At 38.5% G+C, this 22,586-nt stretch overlaps 1 pseudogene; it reads left to right on the top strand.

Moving 5' to 3' along the window:
* Window positions 1-19,409: 19,409 nt before the first annotated feature.
* Window positions 19,410-19,497, top strand: LOC129077232 (uncharacterized; annotated as a pseudogene).
* The last annotated feature ends 3,089 nt before the right edge of the window (window positions 19,498-22,586 follow it).

Raw genomic sequence — 22,586 nt, 5'->3', positions numbered from 1 at the left:
AATGTTAGTCTCCTTTCCTTCCTTATCAATCATACAATGCTGCTGAGGTAGAGCACTCCAGGCCCAAGGACCAGAAGGAAAGTAAAGAGTGTGGGGGTCCAAACACAGGTCAGGATTCCTGTTACCTTGGAGAGATTTCTTAACCTCTCTGTGTGTTAGACTCTGCATCTGTAAACAGGGACTGTAATGTCATCTAACTTGTAGCATTGTGTGGATTTCATGAATTAGTGCATGTAAAGTGCTTAGAAAAGTGCCAGGAACATAGTAGGCACTACATAAATGTTAACATTTACAGATGGAACATAAGCTTCATCAAGGCAAGAATTTTGCTCTCTAACATATCACTGCTGCCTAGAAGAGTGTCCTGCACAGAGCAAGCAATGATACTCCAAGAAATGCCAAGAAATGCTAAGAAATCTCGAATTCTCCAGCTGATGTACCATTTTCTACTTGGCTTGATATTGCCTGCAGTTGTCTGAGAGAATTTCTCAACCTCTGATTAGGACCAAACTCTTTGAGGAATACTTCGCTCTTACCCACTCCCAGCAGGCAATTCCTCAGTTGGCGGCTTTGTTCTCTTATCACAAGACGGGAAAGCAAAGGCCAAAAGCTGGTGCAGCCAACCAGGGCAGGCTGTACAGCCTGGTTAGTGGAAGGGCTCCACCCATACCTCTCCCTCCCACCTCCCACAAGTCCTCACCTCCAGCAGAGAGGAAATAACCACGCTGCAGCCCTGCCTAACATGCAGCCTCCTTCCAGAACAGTTTGACCTCTGATTCAACTACCTTAATTGCAAAGTGGGGATTCCCAAGCAGTAGATTACTTCCGAAAGTTGTGGGTTAGCAAATGCCTATTGCAAGCAAGCGCTGTCTTCAGACTGAATAAACATTGCGTCTACTTCATAGATGAGCCATGTCCTCAGCAGGCTTGAGGATGGAGACCAGGATTTCTGAAAGTACAGTTTCCTCTCCCTCCTCAGAATTGCTGAAAAAGCAGATTCCAGGTCCTCACTTCAGAAGAGCTAAATCAGCATTTGGGGAGAGGAGAATATTGAAAGGGATTAGGGCGTGGGGATAGGGTGGAAAGGTGGTGTAAGTAGCCAGGCGGAGCAGAGCAAGAATCTGCCTTTTTCTTTTTTAATTAATGAGCTTCATATTTCAAATAGTTTTAAGGTTCACAGCAAATTAAACAAAATGTTCCCAAATACACCCTGACCCCACATACTCACTGCATCCCCCGCTATCAATATCTTCTGTCACAGTGGTCCATTTGGTACAACATCCATTGTACCTACTTGACTCTTCATTATTATCCAACGTCCATAGTTTACAAACGTTTTTTTCTTGGTGGTGTACATTCTGTGGATTTGAACAAATATATTATGGCATATACTCACATTATAGTTTCTTACAGAATAATTTCACTACCCTAAAAGTCCTCTGTGCTCTGCCTATTCATCCCTCCTTCCCCTCAAACCCTGGGTAACCACTGATCTTTTTACTGTTTCCATAGTTGTACCTTTTCCAGAATGCTGTATAGTTGGAATCGTACAGTATGGAAGCTTTTCAGATTGGCTTCTTTCTCTTAAAAATAAACGGTTAAGATTCCTCCATGTCTTGATGTGGCTTTATAGCTCTATTTTTAGTGCTAAATAATATTCCATTGTGTGGATGTACCACAGTTTATTTTTTTACCTACTGAAGGGCATTTTGATTTCTTCTAGTTTTGGCAATAATAAATAAAGTTACTCTAAATATCCATGTGCAGGTTTTGTGTAAACATAATTTTTCATCTCACTTGGGTAAATACAAAGGAGCATAACTGCTGAATCATATGGTAAGAGTATGTTTAGTTTTGTAAGAAACTACTAAACTGTATTCTAAGGTGGTTGTACCATTTTCCATTCCTATTAGTAATGAATCAGAGTTCTTGTTGTTTCACATTCCTGCCAGACTTTGGAGTTGTTTCTGGTTTAAATTTTGGCCATTCTCATATGTATATAGAGGTATCTTGTTTTAATTTGCAACTCCCTAATGACATATGATGTTGAACACCTTTTCATATGCTTACTTACCATCTGTTTATTTTCTTCTGTGAGGTGTCTATTCAGATTTTTTGCAATTTTTTAATTAGGTTGTTCATTTTTTTATTGTTTCTTTTTTTAAAAGATTTTACTTATTTATTTTTTGAGAAGGGAAGGGAGGGAGACAGAGAGGGAGAGAAACATCCATGTTCCTCCTACTGGGGACCTGGCCTGCAACCCTGGCATGTGCCCTATACTGGGAATCGAACCGCTGACCCTTTGGTTCACAGGCCAATGCTCAATCCACTGAGCCACACCAGCTAAGGCATATTGTTGAGTTTTAAAGAGTTCTTGTATATTTCGGATAACAATCCTTTATCAGATGTGTCTTTTGTAAATATTGTCTCCCAGTTTGTGACTTGTCTTCTCATTCTCTTGAGAATCTGCCTTTTTCTCAAGCTTATCTATGTGTGTGATAACGTTTAAGACACTGGCACCAGGGGGGTGAAAAAATCTTTCCTTTGGTCATTGAAGCACAACAACACACTCAAATTTTGCTTATAAGCACAATCCTATAAGTAACAAAAGTGATAAATGCATAATGAATGTAATGGAAATATACATTTAGAAACATCATAAAATATCTTTAATAGTTCTTATCTAGTTTTATAAAAATGGATGCAGTATTAGAAAACTCAGGAGACCTGGGGTCTAGAGAGAATTCTTCTACTATGTAGCTAAGAGACCTTGGGCAGATCTCTGTTCATCTCTAGATCCCAGTTTCCTCAGGTGTAAAAAACAAAGGGGATGATTAGACATGGTCCTGAGATTCCACCTTTTCCATCAAAGCCAAGGCAAGGAGCATATTTCTATCAATGAATCTCCTGAGTAAACATGGGTGGGTACATATTAACAAGAAATGCCTTTGATTTGGCATCCACTAGACTTTGGGTAACAATGCCAGAGTCAGGATTTAATTCAGATTTTCTAATGCAGAGGTTAAATAAGGTTAGTGTTCCTATCAAAGTCTACTGTGGTCTGTAAAACAAACTCAGATTGATAATGGCCAAATTTAAATGATAAAGTATGTGTGTACATATACACAATTACATATAGGGCAGAACATAGGAAATTTCAGACTCAACAGAGTTTGTGAATGCAAAGAGAAACAAAAATAGAAACCATCAAATAGCCAGATGGCTGAGCTTTCTATTTTTAAATATATCATGAGTTCTGTGGGAGTATGTCAATGAGTAGAACTAAGAAAAATGTGGTAACCTTGAGTGTTTCTGTTTTTTAAACAAAACAATATCACACAGGGTTTCAAATAGCAAAGAAATTATATAATGAAATGTAAGAAGTGAATGCTTTTAAGTGCTTCAAGCCCAGCCTTTAATATTACACTGTGATTCAAAGTACTAATCAAACGTTCCTCATGCTTGACGCTGCAAGTTATTTACAATGACTGTAAGATTTCCAAGAAATGCCTAAATTAGTGGGTGAAGTTACCTTTCTTCCCTCTCTCAAATTTCTATACTCAACTTCTTTTCAAATGTTGTAATATAGTCAGAACATAGCCACAAAACGTGACAGAATAAACACGTCCATGGGTCATCAATGAGCCAAACTTTGTGAAACATCTAAGAAAATGTGTTTGGAAAAGGACTGCACAGTTTAGAAGAATTTTAGAGTAACTCACAAATCAGCTAACCCAGTCAAAAGATTACTCACTTAAGAATGATATAATTACTTTCAGTTTGTTTAAAGCCAGCGAAAAGTTGACATAGCGATTAAACAAAAATGGGTGAAAAAATAGAGTTACATTATACCGACTAAATTCAGGCTGTTCCAAGGAGTAGGTCCAAGGCTTATTTGAGGAAAGATTATCTTGACAAATTGGATAAACATTTTCTGCATGACAGGACGCTGATGGAGAGTCTGTTCTGCAAGCACACCTGGTGGTGGTTTGCTTAGTGTTTGACCAAGGTGTTCAGCTCCCCTGAGTTCTCCCAGGGGCTTTGTTTACTGTTTGGCAGGTAGAGGCAGGGCCTGGGTAGGCCTTGGTAACGGTTGTTGGGCTCTGCAGATGTCTTACCCCTCCCGAGCCCCACCCCCATCTCCCCATTTGGGCTAAAACAACTCTTGGCTAGACCAGTCCACAAAAGCCAACACCAGACTTTAACAAACAGTCCATGCTTAAGGAGACCTGCAGTCTAATGTCCCTGAGGCAAATAAAAATGGCAAATGCAAATAAATGTACCAACACCCCCACTGCCTTCCTTGGCTTCTTTCCATAGTCAACTGGGATGGAGAGGTCAGGTCCCACACAGGGCATTGCTATGGATGCAAATTTTCCAGCACACAAATCGTTCTAGTACCCGGATGGAGAAAGTGTGAACTCAGTGCTTTTCTACTCAATGCCGTGCTTACGTGGGCTCACATGACTAGATATTGGCAGATTGGTTGCCTTCCTTAAGGCTTTGTGGAGACTCTCATGTTCTCAAGTTACCTAAATATCTGTGAGTGGGACCCCAAAAGTGTCTTTGCTATGGCTTGGCAATCTTGAGAAACGATCACTTTCTGGAGGCAGCAATTTGTGGATGGCTTTCTAAAATCAGAAATTCAGCACTTTCTGGTGTTGCTTATCGTTATCAGGGAGTCACTAGTTTGGGAGCAACATACCCAGATATGTCATTAGACAGTGCAGGGACTCTAACTGCATCCAGACCCCCTAGAGTGAAATGAAAACCAGCCCCACTATTAGGATGATTTTGCATTTTGCTGAGTCAATTTGGTTCAACCAAAATTGCCTGGTATCAACTAATTTAAGTCAATTTGTAGCTCATCCAGTGGTCCCAAGCATAAAGGCCTCATATTACCATGTAGGATACATTGGTTAGAAATGGAATTAGAAATAATGCTGATTATAATTTCTTAATTCTGTAAATCCTTGGGAAGTCATGAAGCACCATGGAGCTCCACCCTCTAGCAGAATGCACTTTTCAATTCTAAAGCTAAAACTTTACTTTTACAGATTGCAAATCCATACTCCCCTTCCCAATGAGAATGTTCTTTATTCCTTTCCCCACCCCACTGCATCATTTTCTGTCTATCCCTTACCAATTTTTTTTTGGCAAGTAAACAAACCAAATAAAGTAAAATCAAGTCTTAGGGAATAGCCAGAACTACAAGATTCCTTGATTCAAAGTTATCCGACATTTACTGTGTCTACTACATACATCCCTAGACATATCTTATATAATCCTCAACCAGTGAAGTAGGTATTATTTACTTTTACCTTAAAAATGTAGGATCACAGGAAATTACATGGAAAGTCTATATTCCCATGGTTGGAATGTCCAGAAGCCAAGAGTGAATTTCAATGACTTTCTGTCTGACCCAGTCCTGCTGTTATTTTATGGGACTCCAGCTCCTGCATCTTTAAAGTTTGATTGAGTAAAAGCTGGTGAATTTTCCTACTAGTATACATTGGAGCATAACAAAAAAAAAATTTAACAATACATGTTTATTATATCTTAGATTCTAAGCTTATATGAAATAAATTTTAAAATACATTTTTCTGACAGGGATTTTTCTCCTAAAGGGAGATGTTTTGGTGTGATTTGGTATGAGTTGAAATCCTTTTACTAACTCTGTGACCATGAATTCATCAATAACTTTCTGGTGGCCTCAGTTTCTGAATCTGTAAAATAAGAATAAAAATACCTCCCAGAGTTGTTAAGCTTTGTTATGGTATTATTTTTTTCTGCTATTTCTCTTTAGACATTATCTGTCTCTCCTGATATAGTAAGAACTCTTTTTAAGCATGGGCTTTATTGTCATCATCTGTGAATCTTCCATTCATTTCATCATATTATGCATATACTACTTGTTGAATAAGTAAATTATTTATGTGATAACATTTGTCATATGGTAGAATCTCAATAAATGTTCATTTATTTTCCTTCCCTCTTTTTTGTTAAGAACTAACAGTCTATCATAGAACATAAAAAATTACTCAAATAATTAACTTTAGGCACAGAGACAAAAATAGAAGAGATAAACAATTATGCTCCTTTCTCATGGAGGCAAAGGATTCTCTCAAGATGACCCATAGTGGTATAGGCATGTATATGCACAGGTTATACTGCAACATGCTCACCACAAGACCAGGTCAGAAGGGAAGACCCAATGTCCAAATTATCAGGGAATTATAAGCACAATCAGTCATCTTGCCTATGTTTCAGAAACTATAAAAAAGTATTGAAGAATAGGTCTTACCATTTTCTAGGCATTGTTTACCTATATAATTCATCTGGTTACAGCTTTTCCACACTATTGAGGTATCAAGACTCTGCATGGGCACAAAAGAACCGAAACAAAAATAGTCTAACATGAAGGAAAGCAAATATCCATTTACATTTTATACATTAGTAATATTGGGAATTTCATCCTTTATAGAGATCATTCTGGGTCCCAGAGCAGGCCTGATTCCAGAGAATACTAAAACATTTGTTGATGGCCTGAAATTGTTCAGATAGAAGGTGCCAAGAGCGAGCAGACAAATTAGGAAAAGAGTATAATGTTGAGGGAACAAAATGCTGAAGGACATGGTTATACCACATAGTTGCCATAATACCTTGGGCCAGTAACTTCAGTTATTAATTTTCATAACCATCTGTTTCATCAACTGAAAACTAGTGGGTTGTGGGGTTTGTCTTTCTAAGGGTTTCCAGCTTTGGTGTCATAATGTTTTTATAATAGGATTTTCCTGCAGCAGAGTTATGCTGGAGAATATCATACAACTGTGGTGACTAGTCATGACCACAAATTAAAAGTATATCTTTATATCTTGTCATCTATTCTCAAACTTTCAATGTCTTCCCACATTCTCAGCTCCCAGTTTTACTCTCAGCCAAAGAAGTTACCTCACAGTTCATCTTGAGCTATGTTGTCAAATACGGTAACCAACAAGTAAATGTGGCTATTTAAATTTAAATGAACTCAAAATTTAAGTCCTTCTATTGTACTAGCCACATTATAAGTGCTGAGCAGTTACATGTGTCCAGTGGCTACCATACTGGACAATGCAGATATAGAACATTTCCATCATCTCAGAAATTTCTGTTGAATATCTCTCTGGTCTAGTGTAGAATAATTCCCTCGTTTACTCAACCTTGACTCTTAGACCTGTCTGCAATATACCTATCTATTTTCCCTCTTTTGTCAATAGGAAAAATGTCCTGATCCTATAAGACAACCAACTCTTCTTCTTGTTCTCTGAATCCCATTTTCTCTCACTAACTAAAGAACTCTTCTGTCTCACCTTTATATATTGTTATTTCCTCCCCTTTACACAAAATTAATGTCATTCAAAAATGTGGACATCTATTTCAAATCTTTTTAAAAAATAATATTTTCCACTTTTGGAAAGATAAAGTAGGTATAATTTTTTCTACTATTTCTGTTAAGTACAATTAAAATTCTGTGTATTGTATTAAAAAGAAACATAAAAAGACTCTAAAAAATGAAGAAAGAATGTTAGGTAGAAACTTTGGGATCCAAAGGAAAACACAGTGGTGAATTTCCTGGGTTTTCTTTTCCCTCATGTGTCTCAGAGTAGAGATGAAGAAGCTTGGCAACCCAGAAATGTCAATAGGTACACACAAAACAACACGAACAAAATCCTAGCCAAAGAACCAGGAAAAGAGCAGCCTAGCAAAACAGAAAACTTTTAGACAATAACTTCTTTACTCCCGCCAACACCACAGGAAAAAAAAAAGGAAACCTATGGCTCCATCTCTACTCAGGTCAGCAAAAGCCGAGTAGGGAGCCTAGAATCCTATCTTCATCAGACTGTAAGGAAGCACCCCAACACCTCCCTGGGCTGATCTCAGAGAAAGCCAATAGGGAGCTGGGATTTTCATACCCACCTGCAGTAACAAGACACTCTTCCACATTCTCACCAGGGTAGGGTTGGAAAGGCCTAATGAGGAGTCAGATTTTCACCACTGCCCAGTAGTAATGAGGCCACCCTACTGCTATGTCACTGGAGACTAGCTGGGGATCTGGAGTTCTCTACCCCTTAGTAACAAGGAACATCCTCATCTCAGGTGTCAACAAAGGCTGCATGAGTAACCTGAATTTCTGCCTCAACCTGGTAGTAACAAGGTGATTCCCCTTTTTCCCCTGCAAGAGAGGTATCAGAGAAAGCCAACTACAACAGAATATTTAAACAATATATGAGTCTCAAAACATAACATGAAAATATCCCGTTTTAAAAAATTACATTAAGAACCAGGAATGTCTTAGAACAAATGAAAAAATGTAAATCAATAGCTGTCAACACCAACATGACATAGATGTTAGAATTATCTGACAAAGATTTTAAAGCAGCCACTGTGAAAATGCTTCATGAACAACTACAAGCATGCTTAAAACAAATGAAAAATTAGAAAGGCTGAGCAAAGAGATAAAAGATAAAAAACTAAAGGGATTTAGAACTAAAAACACAATTAAAATTTAAAAACTCAGAGGCTGGGCTTAACAGCATAATGGAAGGGACAGAGGAAAAAATTAGGAAACAGGGAGAAAGAAAAATAAAAATTACCCAGTCTGAACAACAGAGAAAAAAATAGACAAAAAGTAAAAAAAAAAACAAAACCCTCAAAGACCTTTGGGACCATACTAAGAAATATAACATTGGTATCCTCAGAATTCCAGGAGGTAGGGAGGAAAAAGATGGGGCTGAAAAAGTCCTTAAAAGAAATAGTGATGAAAAACTTACCATATTTTGGAATAGGTATACATTTACAGGTTCAAGAAGCTGAGCACACTCCAAACAGAGTAAATCCAAAGAAATACATGCCAAGATACATCATAATTAAACTTCTGAAAACCAAAACCAGCATTTTAAAAAGCCATTTGAGATACTGTCAAAGTCACTCCAGTTATATCAACCTGGAATTCTAAAAATATTCAAATAACCCAAAGGAAGGCAATAAAAGAAAACAGAAAACAAAATAAAACAGGAAAAACAGAAAAAGCTAAAATCTTCAACAAAATATTGGCAAACCACATCCAGCAATGCATTAAAAAGATCATCCACCACGATCAAGTGGAATTCATCCCAGGGATGCAAGAATGGTTCAATATTCACAAATCAATAAATAATAATAATCAAAAAATAATTACATAAACAAAAGGAAGGACAAAAATCACATGATCATATCAATAGAGGCAAAAAAAGCATTTGATAAGGTACAGCATACATTTCTGATAAAAACACTCAGCAAAGTGGGAATAAAGGGAGTATACCTCAACATAATAAAGGCCATATATGAAAAACCTACAGTCAATATCATACTCAACGAGCAAAAACTAAAAGCTTTCCCACTAAGATCAGGAACAAGACAAGCATGTTCACTTTCACCACTTCTTTTCAACATAGTATTGGAAGTTCTAGCCACAGCAATCAGACAAGAAAAAGAAATAAAAGGCATTCAAATTGGAAAGGAGGAAGTAAAACTGTCATTGTTTGCAGATGACATGATAGTGTACATAGAAAACCCTATAGACTCCATCAAAAACTGCCCAACCTAATAAGCGAATTTGGCAAAACAGCAGGATACAGAGTCAATATTCATAAATCAAAGGCATTTTTGTACACCAACAATGAAATATCAGAATCAGAAATCAGGAAAAAGTCCCATTTGCTATAGCAACAAGAAAAATAAAGTACCTAGGAATAAACTTAACCAAGGAGGTAAAAAAACCTGTACTCAAAAAACTATACAACACTGAATAAAGATATTAAGGAAGACACAAATAAATGGAAGCATATACCATGTTCGTGTATTGGAAGAATTAACATCATCAAAATGTCCACGCTGGACTTCCAGCCAATATGGAGGCATAGATACACTTTCCCTCCTCACACAACCAAAAGAAAGACAACAACAAATTTAAAAATAAAAAATAACCAGAACTGCCAGAAAATCGCACTGTTGGAAGTCCAACAACCAAGGAGTTAAAGAAGTATTCATCCCAATTGGTAGGAGGGACAAAGACAGGCACCCAGGGCAAAGAGGACACTGGTCAAGGCAGTGGCTGGAGGACCAGGGGGGCGAGGTGATGGCGGGCAGACCAGGCAGTTCCACATTTGTGTGAGGATAAACCAGGAAGAATAGCTGGGGAGCAAAACAGACCATGCAACCCAGGGTTCCAGTGCGGGAAAAGAAAGTCTCAGAACCTCTGGCTATAAAAATCTGTGGGGGATATGGCAGTGAGAGAAACTCCCAGCCTCACTGGAAAGTTCATTGGAGAGACCCACAAGGTCCCAGAATGTACACAAAATCACCTACCTGAGAATCAGCACCAGCAGGGCCCAATTTGCTTGTGGGTGGCAGAGGAAGTGACTGAAAACCTAGCAAGTGGCATTGTTCCCTCTCAGACCCCACCCCCACATACAGCATCACCACACAGCGACCTCAGTTGCCCTACGCTGGCAAATACTTAAGGCTCCACCCATTCAAACATAAGAGGAGTATTGAGACAAAGAAATATGGACCAAATGAAAGAATAAGTCAAAGCTCCAAAAATAGAACTAAATGATTAAGAGATAGCCAACCTATCAGATGCATAGTACAAAACACTGGTAATCAGCATGCTCACAGAATGGTTGAGTATGGTCACAAAATGGAGGAAGAAATGAAGACTATGCACAGTGGAATAAAGAAAAAATATACAGGGAACTAGCTGTGAAGGGAAGGAAACTGGGACTCAAATCATTGACTTGAAGGAAGACATAAACATTCAACCAGAACAGAATGAAGAAACAAGAATTCAAAAAAATGAGGAGAGGCTTAGGAACCTCTCGTATAACTTTAAACGTCCCAATATCCAAATCATAGGGGGCTAGAAGGAGAAGAGGAAGAGCAAGAAATTGAAAACATTTGAAAAAATAATGAAGGAGAACTTCCCCAATCTGGCCAAGGAAATAGACTTCCAGGATATCCAGGAAGCCCAGAGAATCTGAAAAAAGTTGGACTCAAGGAAGCACACACCAAGGCACATCATAATTACATTTCTCAAGATTAAAGATAAAAAAAAAAATCTTAAAAGCAGCAAGAGAAAAGGGCACAGTTACCTACAGAGGAGTCCCCATAGGACTATCAGCTGATTTCTCATAAGAAACCTTGCAGGCAAGAAGGGGCTGGAAAGAAATATTCACAGTCATGAAAAGCAAGAACCTACACCCAAGATTACTCTATCCAGCAAAGTTATCATTTAGAATGGAAGGGCAGATAATGCACTTCCCAGATAGGGTAAAGTTAAAGGAGTTCATCATCACCAAGCCCTTATCATATGAAATATTAAAGGTACTTATCTAAGAAAAAGAAGAAGATCAGGAACTATGAATGGTAAAATGAAAACAAACTCACAACTATCAATGACTGAACCTAATGGGGAAATAGAAAACCTAAGTAACTAGAGCAGGAACAGAATCACAGAAATGGAGATCAGAGAGGAGGGAGTGGGGAGAATAGGGAAAAAGGTACAGGGAATAAGAAGGATAAATAGTAGGTACAAAATCGACAGGGTGAGGTTAAGAATAGTATAGGAAATGGAGAAGCCAAAGAACTTATATGTATGACCCATGAACACAAACTAAGGTGGGGGAGCACTGGTGGCAGGGGGGATGCAGGGTGGAGGGGAATCAAGGGGAGAAAAAATGGAACAACTGTAATAGCATAATCAATGATTGATACATATATATATATAACATAAAAAAGGAATCATACTTCCTCTGTGAACATCCTGCTTGAATGATAATGGTGTGCTATCAACTGAACAAGGAGAAGATGCTGATACTAAACAGGAAAGATGAATAAATACTGAGGTATTAAAGTGCTGAGAAGGCTGGCTGGACTGAAGGTCCAGCTTCAGTGGTGTAGGTCCTTGCTTTTCATAGCCTTTTCCTAGCCTTTTTGGCCCTTGGCTCTAAAAGCCCCATTTGACCAGTATGAAAATTAATAAAGGAAACCTCAATTAAAACTGGAATTGGGAAGGCCTGTACAAGGAACTCTCATGTCTGATCACTGATCCTCAATTACCCCAACAGGAAGAGATGTACCTTGCATCTCCAACAGGAAGATGTAACCACAGAGGGAAGATTTTCCAGCCCAGCCAATGGAAGGTGTGCAGCTCAGTCAGTAAGAAGACATGGTCACCCTGAACTCTTGTTTTCCTCCAATGAACTTTTGCTTTCCTTTTGCTAATAACTTCCTTGCCCCATCCTCCTTTCCATTTTGTATAATTTCTTGGAGTATCACTCTGCTTGCTAGATGAGATGCTGCCCAATTAATGAATCATTTAATAAGGCCAATTAGAGCTTCAAATTTTTTTTAAATGTCCATACTACCCAAAGCAATTTATAGATTTAATGCAATCCCTATTAAAATACCAATGATGTATTTCACAGATATAGAACAAACAATTCAAAAATTTATATGTAACCATAAATGACCCCGAATAGCCACAGAAATTTGAGGAAGAAGTAGGAGGGATCACAATACCTGACATTGAACTATATTACAAGGTTACTGTAATCAAAATAGTCTGCTACTAGCATAAGAACTGACACATAGATCAATGAAACAGAATAAAGAACCCAGAAATAAACCCATGTCTCTATGGTCAATTAATATTCGACAAAGGGGGCAGAAGCTTAAAATAGAGTAAAAATAGCTTCTTCAACAATGGTGTTGAGAGAGCTGGACAGATATATGCAAAAAAAATTGAAATTTGACCACCAGCTACACCATACACAGAAATAAACTCAGGATGGAGAAAAGACTTAAGTATAAGTTGCAACACCATAAAAGTTCTAGAGAACATAGGCAGGAAACTCTCAGATATTCCATGCAGCAGTATTTTCACCAATATGTCTCCTAGAGCAAGGAACATAAAGGAAAGAATAAACAAATGGGACTTCATTGAAATAAGAAGCTTCTGCATGGCTAAAGAAAACATCATCAAAATGAAAAGGGAACCAACTGTATGGGAAAATATATTTGCCAATGATACCCTGGACAAGCATTTGATCTCCAGAATATATAAAGAACTCACATGACTCCACTCCAGGAAGACAAATAATCCAATTAAAAAATGGGCAAAGGACCTGAACAGACACAGGCAAAGGAGGACATACACAGATATAGAACAGATATAGAAGGCCCAGAGTCATATGAAAGGATGCTCAGCATCACTAGCCATCAGAGAGATGCGAATTAAAACAAGGAGATACCACTTCACACTAGTCAGAATGGCCATCATAAGCAAATCAGCAAACAAGTGCTGGTGAGGTTGTGGAGAAAAGGGAACCCTAGTACACTATTGGTGGGAATGCAGACTGATTCAGGCACTGTGGAAAACAGTTTGGAATTTCCTCAAAAAGCTAAAAATGGAACTGCCTTTTGACCCAGCAATTCCACTGCTGGGATTATACCCTAAGAATCCTGAAACACCATTTCAAAAGAACCTATGCACCCCAATTCTCATAGCAGCACAATTTACAATAGCCAAGTATTAGAAGCAATCTAAGTGCCCATCAGTAAATGAGTGGATCAAAAAACTGTGGTACATTTACACAATAGAATACTATGCAGCAAAAGAAGAAGAAAAGGAAGAAGAAGAAGAAAAGAAGAAGAAAAAGAAGAAGAAGAAGAAGAAGAAGAAGAAGAAGAAGAAGAAGGAGAAGAAGAAGGAGAAGGAGAAGAAAGAAGGAGAAGGAGAAGAAAGAAGAATAAGGAGGAGGAGGAAGAGAAGGAGAAGAAGGAGAAGGAAAAGGAGAAGAGGAAGAAGAAGGAGCTCCTACCCTTCGCAACAGAATGGATGGAACTGGAGAGCATTTTGCTAAGTGAAATAAGCCAGGGGGTGAAAGATAAATACCATGTGATCTCACCTATAAGTGGAACCTAATCAAGAAAAGAAACAAACAAGAAAAATATAACCAGCAACACTAAAAGAAAGAACAAACTGACAGTAATCAGAGGGGAGGAGGATGGGGAAAGGCGGGTAATGGGGAAAAGAAGGGGAAGGGTCAAGTCAAGGAACATGTATAAAGGACCCAGGGACAAAGACAAAGTGGGGAAGGATTGAGTGTTGGAGGTGAGAGTGGGTGGGGCAGAGGAAAGGGGTGGTGGGAAAATGGAAACAACTGTATTTGAACAATAAAAAATAAATTAAAAAAAGCCAAAATGTCATACTTAAGCCCTATTATATATCAATAATTACATTAAATATAAATGGTCTAAATATGCCAATTAAAATATAGATTGGCAGAATAAATTAAAAACATAATCGAACTATATGCTGTCTACAAGAAACTCATTTCAAATATAATGCTATAGGCAGGTTGAAAGATATACCATGTAAACATTAATCAAAGGAAAGCAGGATTGACTATATTAATGTCAGATAAAGTAGACTTCAGAGTAAAGAAAATTACAGAGACAGAGTTATACAATAATAGAGGTCAATCCAGAAAGAGGATTGCAATCCTAAATTTATATACACCAAACAACAGAGCTACAAAATATGTGAAACAAAACTGATAGAACCAGAAAATGAAATCGACAAATTTGCAATTATAGTTGGAAACAAAAACACCCTCTCTCAATAACTGAAAGTCAACAAGTTTACAAAAGACCTCAACAAAACTATCAGCCAACAGTATCTGATCATCATTTGTACAACACTACCTAGCAATAGTGGAATACATACTTCTTTCATATATCTTGATATATGAAAGATAGGCCATACCAAGATAGGCCATATCCTGGGTCTTAAAAAGAAAAATCCACACATTTTAAGGAACTGAAACCATGCAAAGTGTGTTCTCCGTCAAAAATGAAATCAAACTGCAAATCAATAACAGAACTATAGCAAGAAAGTCTCCAAATACTTAGAAACTACATGATACGCTTCTAAATAATCCATGAGTCAAAGACAAAGTCTCAAGGAAAATTTAAAAAATACATTGAACTGAATGAAAATGAAAATATATTTTAAAATTACCCTGATACCAAAACTAGACAAAGCCTAGAACAATTAAACACCCTGCAGATCAATATCTCTCATTAATTTAGACACACACACACACAAAAATCTTTAACAAGCTATTAGCAAATGTAAATTAGTTATTAAAAGGTTTCTATACATGACCAAGTGGGGTTCATTCCACCCCTGCAAGACTGGTTCAATATTCAAAAATCAATTAATGTAACCTACCATATTAACAGGCTAAAGAAGAAAAAAAATCACACAATTATATTAGTGGATATAGAAAAATAATTTGACAAAAGTTAACACTTACTCTTGAGAAAAACTTTCAGAAAAATAGAAGTAGAGAGGAACTTACTCAACTTGATAAACAACTTCTACAAAGAACGCACAAATAGCATTTTACTTAATGGAGAAAAACTGAATGTTCTACCTCCAGGCTGGAGAATAAGTGAAAGATATACACTTTCACCACTCTTATTCAACATAGTGCTAGAAATTTTAGCCAGTGCAGAAAGTAAAAAAAAGTAAATAAAAGACACAGAAATCAGAAAGGAAAAAGTAAAATTGTCTCTATTTGAAAATAGCATGATTGTCTACAGAGAAAATCCAAAAAGTCTGCCCCTTGGAACACCCTCCTAGTACTAAAAAGAGAGTTCAACAAGAACACAGTATATAAGGTCAACTACAAAAAATCAGTTATATTTCTTTAAACTAGTAATGAACAAATAAACACCAAAATTAAAGATATAATACCATTTACAATCATTCCAAATAAACAAATACTTAGGTGTCAATCTAACAAAATATAAATATATTTATAGATAAAAACTACAAAAGGCTGGTTAAAAAATCAAAGACGTTCTAAACAAATGGAGAGATGTTCCTTGCTGATGGATTAAAAGGAATCAACACGGTAAAGATATCAATTCTCCTCAAACTGATATAGAGGCATACACAATTCCTACCAAAGTCCCAGCAGAATTGGCATACCTAAGAGACTTTCAGTCAATATGGTGACATAGGTAAACACAGTTCACATTTTGCACAACCACATCAAAATTACAGCTAAAATCTAGAGCAATCACTGCTCAGAATTGTCAGAAATTGAGTTGAATGGAAGTCTGATATCTATGAAATTAAAGAAACCACATCCATCCAGACTGGTAAGAGGGTCAGTAACAGGAAGGGGCTGGTCCCACATCCACGTGTGGTGGGTAAAAATTTGGGAGGGATTCTTAAGAGTATGGAGTCCAAGCGCCACACCAGACTCTCCCGCTCAGAGTTCCAGTGCCAAGATAAGTTCCCATAACTCCTATCTGCAAAAACCAGAGAGGATTGATTCAGTGGAAGGAACTTCTAGAGTCCCAAGCGGTTTTTCTTAAAGAACCCATACATGGACACACCTACTCCGACTCACTCCCTCTGAGCTTCAGCACTGGGGTAGCAGCTTGAAAGGCACCAGTGGCATGCAGGGAGGAACTGAAGTGTCTTACATCAAGGTGGGAGCTGGGGGAGAGCTTTCTCCCAGACAGAAAGGAAGGCAGAGGCCATTGTCCCTTTTCTGATCCCTCCCTCCACACAGCCACAGAGCTGGCAGGTAGGTGCCATATCTGTGACTCCATCAACCTGGTAACACTGTTTGACCTGAACTGAAGATCCCCTGAGACTCTGAACCATCCAACTTATGGGCCCACCCAAACTGTTAACCATGACTTTTCCACATGAATTGCTGGTCTCAGCTCATACTTCATGACTTCCTAAATCCTATCAAACAAGCAACAGCTGGCCTCAGTGAGACCCCAGCCCCCATATCCCTTACTAAGTGGCCCCAGGCCCAATACTAGCAACAACCAACTTACATTCACAGCTTGGCTTTGCCTGGGCATCTCCAAGCCCAGCACAAGTGGCAGTAATCTTAGATTGTTTTATAGCTCAGGTAGGGTGGCCCTGGGTTGAACATAGGGGCTGACCTTGGCCTGCAATACCTGGGAAACCCCAGAGCCTGAACACCCCATGGACAGCAACAGACCATGTCAGAGCACCACCACCCTGCCCCTGCAGAGCTAATCTTCCACAGAGGGCAGAGGTTGGTGGTCAGGGGTGACAGCGAATCATTGTAGCTGATTTGTTTGGGTCACTCTCATTGACCTGCCAACAGTAATCAAGGCTGAACTACAAGAGGAATCTACTTAGTCCATACAAAGGGCACACCTCGAGTACCCAGCTTGGGTAATAGGGGAGGTTGTGCCACTGGACCGTACAGGACACCTACTTTACATTAGGCTATGCTACCAAGACAGAGAGTCATAGCCGCTCTACCTAATACATAGAAACACAAGGAGGCTGCCAAAATGTAGAAAACAACGAAACATGGTCCAAATGAAAGAACAGATCACAACTCCAGAAAAAGGACTAAACAAAATAGAGACAAGCAATCTATTAGATGCAGAGTTCAAAACACTGGTTATAACGATGCTCAAGATACTTCGTGAGGACTTCAACAGCATAAAAAAGATCCAGTCAGAAATGAAGGATACACTAACTGAAATAAAGAACAATTTACAGGGAAACTATAATACAGTGGATGAAGCTGAGAGTCAGATCTATGATTTGAAACATAAGGAAGCAAAAAACAACCAATCAGAACAAGAAGAAAAAAGAAACAAAAAAATGAGGGAAGCGTAAGCAGCCTCTGGGACAACTTTAAGCCATCCAACATTCACATCATAGCAGTGCCAGAAGGAGAAGAGAAAGAGCAAGAAATTGGAAATCTATTTGAAAAAAATAGAAGGGAATAGAAGAAAAAATTCAAAGGAAATAGACATGCAAGTCCATGAGGCACAGAGAGTGCCAGACAAGATGGATGCAAAGAGGCCCACTCCAACACACATCATTATTAAAATCTCAAAGGTTAAAGAAAAAGAGAGACTCTTAAAAGCTGCAAGAGGAAAATAGTTACCTTCAAGGGAGTTCTCATAAAACTGTCAGCTGATTTCTCAAAAGAAACTTTTCAGGCTAGAAGGGATTGGCAAGAAATATTTAAAATCAAGAAAAACAGTGACCTACAGCTGACATTGTTCTATCCAGAAAGATATTATTTAGAATTGAAGGGCAGATAAAGAACTTCTTAGAGAAGAAAAAGCTAAAGGAGTTCATCATCACCAAACCATTATTATATGAAATGTTACGGGACTTATTTAAGAAAAAGAAAATCAAAACTATGAACAATAAAATGGCCAAAATTCATATCTATCAACAATTGAATCTAAAAAACAAACAAGAAGAACAGAGACAGACTCATGGATACAGAGAGCATTTTGTTGGTAGCCAGAAGGGAGGTAGGTGTGGGGTAATGGGTGAGGAGATGCAGGGATTAAGAAGTACGAATAGGTAGTTTTAAAATAGCCATGGAGATGTAAGGTACAGTATAGGAAATGGAGTAGCCAAAAGACTTATACCCATGAACATGACCCATGAACCCATGAACATGACCCATGAACATGAACAAAGGTGTGGGGATTGCCTGAGAGAGTGGGGGGTGCTGGTTGGAGGTGGGCAAAAAGGGAAAAATTGGTGCAACTGTAATAGAATAATCAATAAAATATAATTTAAAAAAACGAACTCCTAGAAAGATTATCATAGATATAAACAAGATTACAGTTGACTCTTACACAGCTCAGGGTTTACAGGCACTGATACTGGTGTAGTTGAAAATCTGTGTTTGACTTTTGACTAAAAACTTAACTACTAATAGCCTGCTGTTGACCAGGAGTCTTACTGGATAACATAAAGTCAATTAACACATATCTTATGTGTTATATGTATTACATACTGTTTTCTTACAATAAAGTAAGAGAAAAGAAAATGTTATTAGTAAAAACGTAAGGAACATACATTTACTGTATTTACTGAAAAAAAATCTCTATATTAATAGACCCATGCAGTTCAAACCTGAGTTGTTCAAGGGTCAGCTATATTCTAAAATTTGAATGGAGATTAGCTAAATATTGTAATTAGCTAAACAATAACCATGTGCCAAACACTATGCTAGGTAATCTATAAATGCATGCTGTTAAAGTCTCCATTTGTTATTACTAGTCAAAAAAAGACAATAATATTCACTCGCTTTCATTCCCCGTGATTTTTCTATATGCCAAGTGACAGAGGTCTCATCATTCTACCCCCTAACTGTAAAGAGGTCTCAGCATCACTGACCAGTAAAAACACTAGATACTAAGTTAGAATAATCAGCCAACTAAAATAAGGACATTGGGCAAGGCATTTAATCTGTTTCCTCATTTCTAAAATAAGGAGAGTAAAGACTATACTTTCAGGGATCATTTCTATAGTTTGTTACTAAAATAAGAAGAGTGACATTAAGTAGCTATTGTGAAGCTCAAATGAGATAATAAAGGGAAATACTCATAAAATATTATATAATTATTAATAATTGTTATTAATAAATCAAAAATAACAAAACAGAAAAATTGAAGGCTCTGGTAATTTTTTTTAATTTTTTTAATTTATTTACTTTTTAAATATATTTGTCTCTGCCTCCCCACTACCTCTTTCCCTTGTCCCCTCCCTCCTTGACTTTCCCCTTCCCTTCCCTTTCCCTGCCCCCCCCTTCCCTCTTGTCTCTGTTGATTTCTTTTCCTTTCAGTGTTGCTGGTCATATTTTCCTTGCATCTTTGCATTGTTGGTTAGGTTCCGCTTATAGGTGAGATCATATGGTATTTGTCTTTCGCCCCCTGGCTTATTTCGCTTAGCATGATGCTCTCCAGTTCCATCCATGCTGTCGCGAAGTTTAGTAGTTCTTTTTTTCTTTCTGCTGCGTAGTATTCAATTGTGTATATGTACGATAATTTTTTGATCCAATCATCTACTGATGGGCATTTAGGTTGCTTCCAACACTTGGCTATTGTAAATTGTGCTGCTATGAACATTGGGGTGCATAGGTTCTTTTGTATTGTCAAGGGACATAAAGGAAAGAATAAACAAGTGGGACCTCATAAAAATAAGAAGCTTCTGCACGGCTAAAGAAAACATCAGCAAAATGAAAAGGGAGCCAACCGTATGGGAAAATATAGTTGCTAATGATACATCAGATAGAGGTATGATCTCCAAGATATATAAAGACCTCACACGACTCCACTCCAGGAAGACAAATGATCCAGTCAAAAAATGGGCAAAGGACCTGGGCAGATGCTTTTCTAAGGAGGAGATACAGAGGGCCCAGAGGCATTTGAAAGGATGCTCAGCATCACTAGCCATCAGAGAAATGCAGATCAAAAACACCATGAGGTACCACCTCACACCGGTCAGAATGGCCATCATAAACAGATCCACAAACAACAGGTGCTGGCGAGGCTGTGGAGAAAAGGGAACCCTAGTCCACTGTTGGTGGGAATGCAGACTGGTGCAGCCACTATGGAAAGCAGTGTGGAATTTCCTCAGAAAGATGAAACTGGAACTGCCTTTGATCCAGCGATTCCCCTGCTGGGACTATACCCTGAGAACACCAAAACGACAATACAAAAGGCTCTGGTAATTTTTAAATTTGTTAGGTTACACAGATTTCCTGGAAGCTTATTCTGTCAGTTTCTCCCCTCTCTCCCACATACATATTTTCACTGCATCTGCTTCTCCCCTTTGCCATCATTTCTTACAGGCAAATGTTCTTATTTTATGAAAATAAGTCTTGGTTTGCTTGGCTCATACAGGGGAATAAACATAAAATAAGGAAATGAGGAAAAACACGGGAATGTGGATTTCACTCATTTCTGCGAATACTGAGTACTTAGTAGGCATTTAGTATTAAACAATGCTCTAAAGAAAGACTTGAGCCCTGGCTCATGTGACTCAGTTGGACCTCATACCAAAAAGCAAAAGGTCACCGGTTCGATTCACAGTCGGGGCGCCTGCCTGGGTTGCAGGCCAGGTCCCTCCTCCTCTCTCTAAGTAAATAAATAAACTGTTTTAAAAGAATAAAATCAATGAAATATATAAAGAATAAATTGATAAGATTGTGACTGATTGAACATGGGTATGGAGAAAGAAAACAAGAAAGGGAAGTAGACACGGTGTCCCCTAGGCCATTTATGTCCTGGATAGCCAGGTAAGTTAGGCAGGGGTGGGAGTAGGAGTGGTTGTCATGCGAGCACTTTCATTTGGAGGAGTATATTGGGGAGGATCAAGAAAACAGTGATGTTCAGGTATACCTGGTATGGCAGGTAAGGGGTCCCTGGGAGGTTTTGTGACTGATAGCTAGCTTGGGTTTACAAAGAAATTTACAAATATTAGAATCCTAGCGGACACTGATGGCAAACACCAAGCAAGCCAAAATCTTAGTGCTTGCCCTCAGAATGCCATCATTCTATCATTAAAGCACATGGGCATTCAAGAGAACAGCAAAAAGAAGACGGTGGCAGTTCAAACCTGAAACGGCCAAAGACAGAATAAGGACACCAGTGTGACAAGTTGCTGTGCTCACATCTGCTCCTCACAGAGCTGAGTGTAGGTACACACAGGCCACTGCCCTCCTCCTTTCTCATCTCAATAAGGAACAAGGAAATACCACATACAAGATGTGACAGGATGCCAGTACAGAAGCCTCGGCGTCACTGGTGTAAAATAAGCACAACCCTATTCTGTCAGGTCCACATGGTTTGGTAGCCCTTGTGACATTCTGCGCCCTAACTTCTCCCTCCTCCCACTATCCTCCATCTCCTCTGAAGCCCTGGGCCCTATGCGCCTCATCCCAGCTCTACCACCAATTGGGTTATTAATGTGTTTCTATCTGAGGGTTATAGAGGTAAAAAAAAAAAAATTGCACTGCTATTATTGCAAGTGCCCCTTACCTATCAAATAACTTTCATTTGTCCCCACGTACTAGGCAACTATGTGCTTTCCCTCTGCTGTTTGCAGTCTTAGTCAGAGCTCAGGGAAGGATTAGGTGCAAATGTCACTCTGGCGTTTCCTTCAGTAGATTATGCAAGTATACCTTGGATTGTGTAAGTGCATATTAGCTCTTTCCCTCCAGTGCTAATACAGTTTGAGGTCTTTTTTTTTTTTCTCTCTTCCTAACAGAGGGACAGAATGAGCAAGCAAAGAGCCATGCCTGTCTTTCTCTTGGCAGGCAGGAATACTGAACAGAGAAGCCTGCCAAACTGCCAGTCCATGTATGGAATATGTCCAATTACCTAGGAACTAAAAATCATGATGGCCACTAACTGTTCTGGTGGGGTTTACTGGAAATTTTTGCTTTAGGAAGAAAATTCTTTAAGGGGTTTCTTTCAGTTCAGTTGTGACAATAAGACCTCCCATGCACTAGAGGGAGCAGCGCAAAGGACACTTTACTAGAAATTAAGACAGTGGTAAACTGGACAAACTGCATTATTCTGAGTGGTGGCTCAGCCAAGCTAATCTTGTTTAGTCTCATCACCCTTGTAAACTCAGATCCCACTTCTCATTCAGACTTCTGTGGACCAGAAAC

Source organism: Pteronotus mesoamericanus, unplaced genomic scaffold (genome assembly GCF_021234165.1).
Source record: "Pteronotus mesoamericanus isolate MK-2021 breed Mesoamerican mustached bat unplaced genomic scaffold, CSHL_Meso_final contig_116, whole genome shotgun sequence".
NCBI classification, from domain to species: Eukaryota; Metazoa; Chordata; class Mammalia; order Chiroptera; family Mormoopidae; genus Pteronotus; species Pteronotus mesoamericanus.
Note: the sequence above shows the minus strand (reverse complement) of the source record. Positions and strands in the feature narration are given on the sequence as shown.